The sequence below is a fragment of the Hevea brasiliensis genome, chromosome 11 (assembly GCF_030052815.1).
Source record: "Hevea brasiliensis isolate MT/VB/25A 57/8 chromosome 11, ASM3005281v1, whole genome shotgun sequence".
NCBI lineage: Eukaryota > Viridiplantae > Streptophyta > Magnoliopsida > Malpighiales > Euphorbiaceae > Hevea > Hevea brasiliensis.
This window is the reverse complement of record NC_079503.1, coordinates 4,835,353-4,847,598: the sequence shown is the minus strand read 5'-3', so window position 1 is coordinate 4,847,598 and position 12,246 is coordinate 4,835,353.

Sequence of the window (12,246 nt, the reverse complement as noted above, 5' to 3'; positions counted from 1 at the left end):
TATTTTCAAGTCAACCCGAGTTTTGGCAAGTGGCTTAATTCTTAGAATTTTAATGCTTCTTGTAATATCTATTGCCAGCCAAATGGAGAAACCCAATTCCACCCAAGATCAGTGAGTTTTCATTTCTACTAAATTAACTATGCTATTTCTTTGTACTAATGTTTGTCTGAGAAGTTAGTATCTACACTTAGTTGTCAGTAAATAAGTTTTTCGTTTTTATGATCAACTTCCTCGTTCTCACATTATAAGATAAAAGGAACAGATTATAAAAACTTGTTCACTTTCTGGAAAATTCCATTTGATTATTGAAAATCTTGAAATGAATCATTAGGCTTTACTGTTTAGTTGTAATGATAAGGCACAAGGAGACTACCTTATGATATTCAGTTCTTCCAACTCAACCGCAATCTTGTTTGCCATAGAATATTGGAGCCGAAAAGCAGGGCTTTGACAAATTCAATTGATTATTTGCACACAACTGTATCTGCTTGTATGAAAAACTGAAAGGATTATTGTTTTGTGGATACCAACTCTTTTGGAGCTACTGGTGCTTAATCAGAGCAAAAACTTTTTATTTATGATTCAATGGTTTATGAAATTGTGATTACCAAGGGAAGGTGATAATTTTATCAGCAAATTCAACTTGTGCATATGCCACGCCTGGCTTGTTTTCTGATGGGTGAATGCCAAGTATTGATCTTGTTTTATATGTAAGTATGTGCAAGTCTCATCGTCGAGGCATGCATGAAAAACTCTGCATCAAAGTGCTGTTGTAATTAGAAATCAAAGCATAATCCTTTCTTTAGCTGCATGGCAATATCTCGTGTTTTTGTTGTACTTACCCTTATCATAAGGGTTTTACGGTCGTTGGACGATTGTCACTGAATAGAAAAGTGAGGAGTCACCATTTTAATTTTGAGAAAAATTAAATAAAATCATTTTTGCTTTAAAAAGAATTTGACCATTTCAAAACAGAGATTCTAGGTTCAGAGTCAGTATATGTGTGGGTAAAGTGTTAGACAAACCACATCGTCCCTCAAAAAGGGCAAGTAGATTTAATAATGTGCTCTATATAACTAAAATTCGATAATTTAGGGTCAAAATTACGGTGTTGGTTCCCATCATTTATTTATAGGAACACTTAATATTTTACTATTCTAGGTGTCCTAGGAACATAAGTAAATGGGACGGCTCTAAGTTGAGTTGAGGTTGTGCTTGTTTGATTTTATATACAAATGTACCTTGTTAAATTCCTCCCTCCCCGAAGTTAGGACTCTAATTCCGAAGAGGTACTATTTGGCCCCTAGAGATTCACAGTGAGTGAGGAGGACTCTCAGCTTACTCATCATTCACCTCCTTATTGGTATCCAAGTAATTGAGGGTGCAGTTTACATGGAATTTCTTCTACTTGAACCAATATGAGTATAGATTCTTATCCCATTTAATTAGGACTTTAATTCAAAAGGGATGTATTAATTAAAAACTAAAGAGTTTTCTTTATTAATGAGGACTCTTATTCAATAAAGAAAAGTTCCATCATCGGCATAATCTGAATGAGCGGAAGCATGAAAAATATAAATTTATATCATTGAATTCAAAAATTTTTCAACTAGAGTCACATGCATCATGCAAGATTCATTTTTATCTATTTGATTTCAATGATAAACAGCATATTAAAACTCTTTTAATATGTTTTTGGATCTACATTTGCCATTTAAAATTTTAGAATTAATCAGATTAATTATTAGAATCCTATATTAGATCAAGAACAAGTGCACTAATCTCTTGATGCACTGCAATGTATTTGACACCTTTGGGATGCGTCTAGGACACCAGATATTGTCCCTCTAACTTGTTCACACTAAGATCACCAATGGTAGCATTTGAACAGCTTCTAAAGCTTTTTTTTATGAATTAGAAAATCAAGTTTTACCTTTTGAGAGATTACAGATGTAAACAGGACACTATAAACAATTTCTAGTTTTTTTAATTCAAGAGATTGTCTGCTAATCTCTTTGAATTAATGAGAGAAGAAGAAGAAGAAAAGGGAATGGCAGCCAAGGGTGGCGGCACAAAGAGAATGAGTAGCTTGTTTACTTTGTTCTTACATCCTTACACTTATATAGCTAGGTCACCACTTAAAACCCTTGCCACATATCACATTCTGATTAGCTTTAGGTTTAATTGACCCAATCACATTGTGCCAAGTGTTAAACCTATATTTAATCTTAATTTTAATCATCTTATATGATTAAAAGACATTTAACAAGCTTATGTGTAGTTCCATATATCACCATCTCATAGTACCATATGTCACTCTGTGAAATGACAAAAATACACATGTGTCTTAATTTTGAGTTCTCAACCCAAAGTAATTATTTCTCTTATTCTAATCAATTTACATCAAATATAAATTAACTAATTAATCTCTATTAATTAATTTCTCATTAATTAAATTCATATTTAAACACTTTAAATATAAATTTAACTTATACTATACATCCGATAACCTAGATTTAGTTTCAAGCCATGCTAGGGACTTTGCAATCTAATTGCAAACCAAACCTATTTAATTAATCAATTAAACTCTTTTTAATTAATTAATTAAATCATATTTAAGTTGGTGATTACTTGTGTATGTGTGTGACTTACTAGGCTCATCACTAATTGGCAATGAGACATGATATCAACTCTTAATATCATTAGAACTCTTTCTTACCATAAATGATTTCTCTAAATTGTTTTATGCACCTTATAGACCATAGTTAACACCTAGCATAGCATGCCATGGCCACCTAATTAGTAATAAGGTTTACTTTAAATTAACCTATAATCATATGTTACAATGCACTAGAATCTCTCTGTTACAAAATCCCAATTCGAGCTGGAGTCATGGTTTATGTCAAACCCCATTTATTATGAATATTATGTTCTCTTTTAATTCCAGTTCTTAATTAAAAGATTTTTCTCATCAGAAACTATTTTCTGATTAAATCTATCTGTCCTGACCAGGAACTTGAAACATCAAGAACAATTAAATAAACATAGGATTTTATCCCTATTTACTTAGAGGAACAGATTCCATCTTGATCAACACCTACCTCCATATATAACTAGTAGGAGCCAACACATGCCCATATACCCATACACAGTACAAGTATGAAAGCAGTATCAAACTCAAACCACCTATATACAAGATAAGTGTGCTATCTCAAGTCTAAAGATTATATGTACTAATATGATTTATGACAATGCATTGACAAGAGTAAACTCTATGTGCTTGTCATAAGTGTCACTGGTTCAGCCTATTTATCATGTATAAGTGCCTATTATATTTGTTATATGGCCTGAGACTCATCATTTCATCTTATTTACATCTCATATAAATAACTTGAGAACAAACATGATTACAATATTTCTAAATAAGTCATATTCTTATTATGAAGTATTCTTGATTATGAACCTATTTATGATATTTTGTACTAGAAATACTATCACTCATATTCTTAACAACTTAAGAATAGAATTTCTAACAAAATATCAATGGACCTTTTCTATTACACATAAATATATTATGTAAACGGAAAAGTGAAAATGCCTTTTATTAATAAAAGATGTACAAGATACATACTAAGTGATATACTCTAGGGCATACTACTAATAATCTCCTACTAGCATAAGAGCCATTCATTACAATACCTTAGACCCATCTTCTCAAGATGTCGGTCTAACTGTGCTTGTGACAAAGGCTTAATGAATGGATCAGTTGAATTTTCAGCTGATGCTATTTTCTACATGGCTACATGGCTACATGGCCTTGCCCAACTATCTTTCTGATAATGTGGTAGCGCTTTTCTATGTGTTTGGATTTCTGGTGAGACCGGGGTTCCTTATATCTAAACAGCCTCTTTTTGCAGCATCTGATGCAGTAATATACTCAGCCTCGGTAGTGGAATCTACAGTCGTACTCTGTTTGAAACTCTTTCAACTGACTGCACCTCCATTACAAGTGAACACATATCCAGAGGTAGACTTTCTATCATCGATATCTGACTGAAAATCAGAATCAGTATAACCATCCAATTGCAAGTCTCCACCTCCATATATTAAGAATAAATCCTTAGTTCTTCTCAAGTACTTAAGGATATTCTTGACAGCTATCCAGTGTTCCAAAACTGGATTGGATTGATACCTGCTAGTCAAACTAACAGCATATGCGATATCCGGCCTAGTACACAATATTGCATACATCAAACTTCCAATAGCCGAAGCATATGGAATCCTGACCATTTTATTTCTTTCTTTAGGTGTCTGTAGAGACATCTCTTTAGAAAGGTGGATACCATGTCTCACTGGTAACAATCCTCTCTTGGAATCAAGCATGTTAAACATCTTTAATATCTTTTCCAAGTATAGACTTTAAGATAAATCAATTATTCTTTTCGCTTTATCTCTATAGATGCAAATCCCAAGAACATAGGTAGCCTCCCCTAAGTCTTTCATGGAGAATATATTTGACAACCATACCTTTACAGTTATCAACATACCTGTGTCATTACCCATCAACAGTATATCATTCACATATAAGACAAGGAAAGTGATAGCACTATCACTACCCTTCTTATATACACATGGCTCATCCTTATTTTTTATAAAACCAAATGACTTAATGGCTTCATCAAAATGGATGTTCCAACTTCTCGAAGCTTGTTTCAACCCATAAATGGATCGCTTTAGCTTGCGTACTTTGAAACCATCTTGGGATTCAAAACCCCTAGGTTGTTCCATGAAAATGTTTTCTTCAATATATCCATTGAGAAAAGCTATTTTGACATCCATCTGCCAAATCTCATAATCATAGTATGCAGTTATTGCTAATAGAATCCTAATTGATTTAAGCATGGCAACAAGCGAGAAAGTCTCCTCATAATCGATTCCTTGCCTTTGGCGAACCCTTTTCACTACTAGCCTTACTTTATAGGTCTCTACCTTTCCATCAGAACTAATTTTCTTCTTGAAAACCAATTTGTTTCCTATAGGTACAATACATTCGGGTGGGTCAACAAGATCCCAAACTTGATTCTTATACATGGATTCAATCTCGGATTTCATAGCATCAATCCATTTTGAAGAGTCTATATCTAATATAGCTTCTTCGTAAGTAAGTGGATTATCTCCATGATCAATTTCTTCATGAGTAGACAACTCTTGTTCTTCTTCATGAAGGAAACCATATCTCACTGGTGGGTGAGATATCCTGGTTGTTCTACGAGGAACAGCTGTAGATGTTTCATCAATAGGTGTAAGTTGACTAGATAGATCTATATCCATCTGATCTATTGGTTGGTCAGAATTCTCCAATTCTAACTCTATTTGCCTTCCTTTGCCTCATTCTTGAACAAACTGTTGTTCAAGAAATGTGGCATCTCTACTTATCATAACCTTTTGTGATGTAGGAAAATAAAATAATATCCAAAATTATCTTTTGGATCTCCAACAAATTGACTCTTTTCTGATCTGATTTCCAATTTATCAGTGTTCAATTTTTTGATATAAGCTGGACAACCCCAAATCTTAACATGCTTAAGACTTAGTTTTCTTCTATGTCATATCTCATAAGGTGTGGAAGAAACTTATTTAGATGGAATCCTATTTAGAATATACAAAGTTGATTCTAATGCAAATCCCTAAAAGGAGATTGGCATATCAGTATAGCTCATCATACTATGTACCATATTCAATAGGATACGATTTCTCCTTTCCGATACACCATTCAGCTGTGGTGTTCCTAGAGGAGTCAGCTAGGAAATAATGCCATGTTCTCTCAAGTATTCATCAAATTCAGTACTTAAGTATTCATCTCCACGATCTGATCGAAGAGCTTTAATGCTTTTTCCTGTTTGATTTTCTACTTCAGATTTAAATTCTTTGAACTTTTCAAAGGATTCATGTTTGTATTTCATCCAATATAAATACCCAAACCTTGATTTATCATCAGTAAAGGTAATAAAGTAATGAAAACCACCTCTAGCCATTTCTTTAAATGGACCACATATATCACTATGTATTAGCTCCAAAATATTTTTAGCTCTTAGCCCTTGTCCTACAAAGGGTATTCTAGTCATTTTGCCCTGAAGGCAAGATTCACAAGTTGGAGTAGGCTCAGAGCCTAATGAAGATAAAATCCTCATTTTCTTCAGTTTTGTAATCCTATCTTCTGCAACGTGACCTAACCTTAAGTGCCAAATATATTTTGAACTTGAGTTCATTTTCACTATGGCATTGCATTCATTTAGATCATTTGCATTCAATTTGTGAGTGTCATTACTATCCAAATAATAAAGACCATAATTCATATAACCCGAACCAACATATTTATTTCCAAAATAAATATTGCAAACATCATCTGTGAATTGAAATTCATAGCCATTTCTAGTCAAACTAGATATAGAAATGATGTTCTTAAAAGCATCAGGTATATATAAAATATTATCCAAACACAAAACATGTCCAGACATGTAAAAAGATTTAGATCCTATGGCTAAAGCTTCAATAGTTGGGCCATCGCCAATCCGGAGTCTAACATCTCGAGAACGCAAGCTGCTACTATTTGCTAGTTCCTGCATATCATAAGAAATGTGAGAACTGACACCAGTATCTAAAACCCAAGCTGTAGATGAACTATGAGTATCATCAGAATCTAAATAACAAGATATGAACATACCTTCTGAAGGTGTATCCTTCTTGTTCTTCAGAGAAGCAAGATACTCTGGACAGTTCCTTTTCCAGTGCCCATCCTTCTGGCAGTGGAAACACTTTCCTTTGCCTCCATCAGCTTTAGTTTTCCCTTTCTGTTTAGCTATTTTTTTGTAAGGACCAGGAATCTGAGATTTCTTTTTTTTATTGCCCTTCTTCTTGTTGGACTTTTCAGCAGAAGAAGATGCAATCAAAGCTACCTCTTTTCCTTTATTGCCCTTTATATTCTTTTGGGCAATAACCAGTATATTGAGTAAACCAGCCAAGGTGCATTCCTATTTATTCATATGAAAATTTGTCACAAAATTACCAAATAACTCAGGAAGGGACTGAAGGATCAAATCCGTCTGCAGTTAGAAATCCAAGTTAAAGTCAAGATGGTCCAGCTGCTCAATCAGCCGAATCATCTTGTGGACATGATCTCTAACATTCTGTCCCTTAGATATCCTCATGCGGAATAGCTGTCTAGATATCTCATATCTAGCATTCCTGTTGTGCTCACCATACAACTCTTATAGGTGAAGGAGGATCTCACTCGCACTCTGCATGTTCTCATGCTGCTTCTGTAACTCATTACTCATGGAAGCAAGCATGTAACATTTAGCTCTCATATCATGCTCCTTCCACTTGTTCAAAGTTTCATGTTTCTCTTGAGTGGCCTCTGGAGGTAAGGGACCAGGAACATTTAAGTTTAGAACATATCCTATATGTTCAAGGTTCAGGACAAGTTTCAAATTTCTTAGCCAATTAGATAAATTAGGTCATGTCAACCTATTGCGATCAAGTATGCTTGCAAGGATATTGGATGGTGGTGGTTGTTCTGTGCTCATTATTATCAGAAAATTAACTGCAGAAAATAACCAGATTAATTAGTAAATGTATCATATAATTAACTAAAATGATTATGGTCTTTTAATCAAATTGATCCTCCCACTAACTTAGCAAATCCTACACTTCCAAAGTAGAAAACGAAAATCCTAGTTGGATGGATTTCTAGTGGGTGATTGAATTCTTATAATCCTATTGATCATCCTCAGGCACATCCATTATTGAAATAACAATAAATTATAAGTGAGCAACTCCTTACCCATCACATCTCATGTGAGGTTCAATCCTTTACCTAGCCCCTAATGCTCAAAATCTCAGGCACATCCATTATTGACTTATCTTGCATTAGTTAAGTTGATCCCATTAAGCCAGTAAATATGCAAATAATTTTAATGTCCTCAGGCACATCCATTATTGGCCACCAAACCATTTACATATTTACAACATCTCATGCTTAACAATTATTCTTAAGAAAATCTTTTAAATTAATTGCATCATATACAACTATTTAAAATTTCTTAAAATAATTGCCCCAATAGAGGGTCTATATTATAATTACTTTAATTATAGCATATCTAACTTAATTATTTGTTTGGAAGATTTTATAATCGTCCTAATTACTATTAAGTTATCACTTTGCACATTATCCAATAAGCATGCATATATTATATACTTGCAGATATTCATCTCATGCATTCATGGATAAATAAATATGGTATGATCATGGACTTTTCTAAGGGATTCAATTCTGAGCCACCAAGAATTGAATCAGGGCATTCCTAGGTGCATTTCATTCATTGATATTACAAGAGTTGCTGAAGGAGTACATAATCAACACTTGATCTTAAATTTCTCCCACTGGTCCCACCAATGCTCTTGACCTCATTGATCTTCTTGCAATCCAATTACATAGTAATCCTTGGCATACCAAGGCGAATTTACAAGAACTAAATAAATGAAGTTACAACCTAAAATATTACAACCTTTATAATACATGCCCAAAATAAATTAAAATAAATTAATTAATTTACAACTTAAAGAAAATATAAAAGAAATAAATCCAATCACATTGATTTTTTATAGTCCATGATCATCCATCATGCATATCACTATTTAACAATTAAATAAAATATACATACTTAAATTAAATTAAATATCTCATATTCAACTTAAAAATCCATATTTGAATATGATTCAAACAAATTTAAAAATTCAGATTTGAATCACATTCAAACAAATTTAAAAATTCAGATTTGAATCATATTCAAACAACTTTTAAAATTCAGATTTGAGTCATATTCAAACAACTTTTAAAAATTCAGATTTGAATATGATTTAAATAACTTTAAAAATTCAGATTTGAATCACATTCAAACAATTTTAAAAATTCAGATTTGAATCACATTCAAATAACTTTTAAAATTCAGATTTGAATCACATTTAAGTAATTTTTAAAATTCAGATATGAATCAAAATTTAATTGTGTGATTAAAATACCTAATTAAATACTTTAATTAGTCATGGGCCTAATTATGGGCCTTGGAACAAAGCCCACAAACATACTCAAACAGCTATGTGCATGGTTGAATGAATCAAACCATGTGTATGGTGGTGTAGTTCATTAAGCCGCCACCTTTATTGGTCCAACCAGCAATGGATCTATCATCTCATGATCAAACCACACAATTAAATCATATAATCAATAATCTAAATGGCAAATATAGTGGCTCTGATACCAATTGAAGGAGTAGAAGTATGAAAAATATAAGTTTATATCATTGAATTCAAAATTTTTTTACCTAGGGTCACATACATCATGCAAGATTCATTTTTATCTATTTGATTTCAATGATAAACAGTATATTAAAACTCTTTTAATATATTTTTAGATCTATATTTTCCATTTAAGATTTTAGAATTAATCAGATTAATTATTAGAATCCTAGATTAGATCAAGAACAAGTGCACTAACCTCTTGATGCACTGCAGTGTATTTGGCACCTTTGGGATGCGTCTACGACACCAGATATTGTCCCTCTAGCTTGTCCATACTAAGATCACTAATGACAGCCCTTGAATAGCTTTTAAAGCTTTTTCTATGAATTAGAAAATCAAGTTTTGCCTTTTGAGAGATTACAGATGTAAACAGGATACTAGAAACAATTTCTAGTATTTTTAATTCAAGATATTGTTTGTTAATCTCTTTGAATTGATGAGAGAAGAAGAAGAAGAGAAGGGAATGGAAGCCAAGGGTGGCAGCACAAAGAGAATGAGCAGCTTGTGTAATTTTTTCTTACATCCTTACACTTATATAGCTAGGTTACAACTTAAAACGCTTGCCACATGTCACCTTCTGATTGGCTCTAGGATTAATTGACCCAATCACATTGTGCCAAGTGTCAAACTTATATTTAATCTTAATTTTAATCATCTTACATGATTAAAAGACATTTGACAAGCTTATGTATAGTGCCATGTGCCACCATCTCATGATGTCACATGTCACCCTGTGAAATGACCAAAATGCCCCTGTGTTTTAATTTTGAGTTCTTAACCCAAAATAATTATTTCTCTTCTTCTAATCAATTTATATCAAATATAAATTAATTAATTAATCTCTATTAATTAATTTCTCATTAATTAAATTCATATTTAAACACTTTAAATATAAATTTAATTTATACTATACATCCAATAACCTAGATTTGATTTCAAGCCATGCTAGAGACTTTGCAATCTAATTGCAAACAAACCTATTTAATTAATCAATTAAACTCTTTTTAATTAATTAATTAAATCATATTTAAGTTGGTGATTACTTGTGTATGTGTGTGACTTACTAGGCTTATAACTAATTGGCAATGAGACATGATATCAACTCTCAATATCATCAGAACTCTTTCTTACCATAAATAATTTCTCTAAATCATTTTATGCACCTCATAGACCATGGTTAACACCTAGCATAGTATGCCATGGCCACCCAATTAGTAATAAGGTTTACCTTAAATGAACCTATAATCATATGTTACCATGCACTAGAATCTCTTTGTTACAAAATCCCAATTCGAGCTGGAGTAATAGTTTATGTCAAACCCCATTTGCTATGAATTTATGTTCTCTTTTAATTCCAGTTCTTGATTAAAAGATTTTTCTCATCAGAAACTATTTTCTGATTAAATCTATCTGTCCTGGCCAGGAACTTGAAACATTAAGAACAATTAAATGAACATAGGATTTTATCCCTATTTACTTAGAGGAACAGATTCTATGTAACACCCCCGTTTGCATAGCCTGGTAGATTTCACTGTTCCGGTGACCGGTGTCGGTCCGGACAATTAAGGAGATTAGAGCCACACTTAAGACAACTTGAGAAGCCATAAACACAAATAATTAGTAATGTTTAATTAGTTAACTATAAATAAGAAAAACAGAACATAAGAAGTTAAACGAGCCGATAGTCACAGCGATGAGTGACCTCCTCGGGAACGACTGCGAAGTCGTTTTAAACTCAAATTTCGAACAATAAAAAGTGACGCTGCGGTCCTTAAGACCCTTATGAACATAGTGGAAAAGAGAAAATCATGAAAAAGAACTGTTAAGCCAGTCAAATAATTAGGTCAGGGAGCCGGAAGAAATATGGAATTATTTGCAAACCGGGATGAACCGGCGAGGGGCAATTTGGTCAATTGACCCCGAGAGCTGACTCCTGACCTAACTGTCAAATAAAATCGGAGAAAAGAAAATTTCAGAATCGAGAATCAAATTAAAGAACTAATAGAAAAAAAAAGATGGGAAAAGTCAAAGGTGATGACATCATGAATGATGTCATAAACAAATTAATTAAATTATTTCTTTAAAATCGATTTTTGGTCTTCAAAAAGGGTTAAGGATAAAAAGAAAACAAAAGAAAAAAAAAATAGAATTGTCTTCTTCTTCCTTCCATCTTGCCGCCCACCTTCTCCCTCTCATCTCTATGGAGGTCCACCATTAAAGCTTGCTTCAAGCTTTTAAACATCCATTTGATCTTACTTTACCCCAAATTCACCCATAAAAACTTGTTTTAGTCACTTGACAAGGAGATTGATCATCAAGAAAGAAGGAAAGTGTGACACCCCTTACCCGTGTACAGTATATCCGAGTAAGCAATGTCACACGGTGTATCGGCACCCTCTATTTTAACTTAATCAATTTTTGTCATAGTTTTAAATATAGTTTATGAAATATAATTTATTTAAGCCATTTATCGAAATTATTATTTATTTGAGGTTCCGAAAATTTTAAAGAAAATCCGGCAGAGTGCCGGCTAAAAATGGAGAAAACAGTTCTTTGGCCTGTTAAAAACACTTCCAATATTCATATCTCATCACTCTCAAACTCCAATATCAAAATCTCAATATTTTTCAATTTCGTTTCTCAATCATTCAGCTCATGTGGTAATCGTGTATAAAACATAGATAAACATTCACAAACACAATTCTCATTATTTACATGAACATCAAAATACATCCATAAGTTCATTTACACATGAAAAAAATAAAAGTTAGTTACAAAATACCAAAATGAAACCTAGTGTCCTACCAATGCACTGCGGATGGTGAGGTGACACGGACACTGTGTAGAGCTGCAGGATGGACTCACCCAGTCTGCGGTCTACTGGGC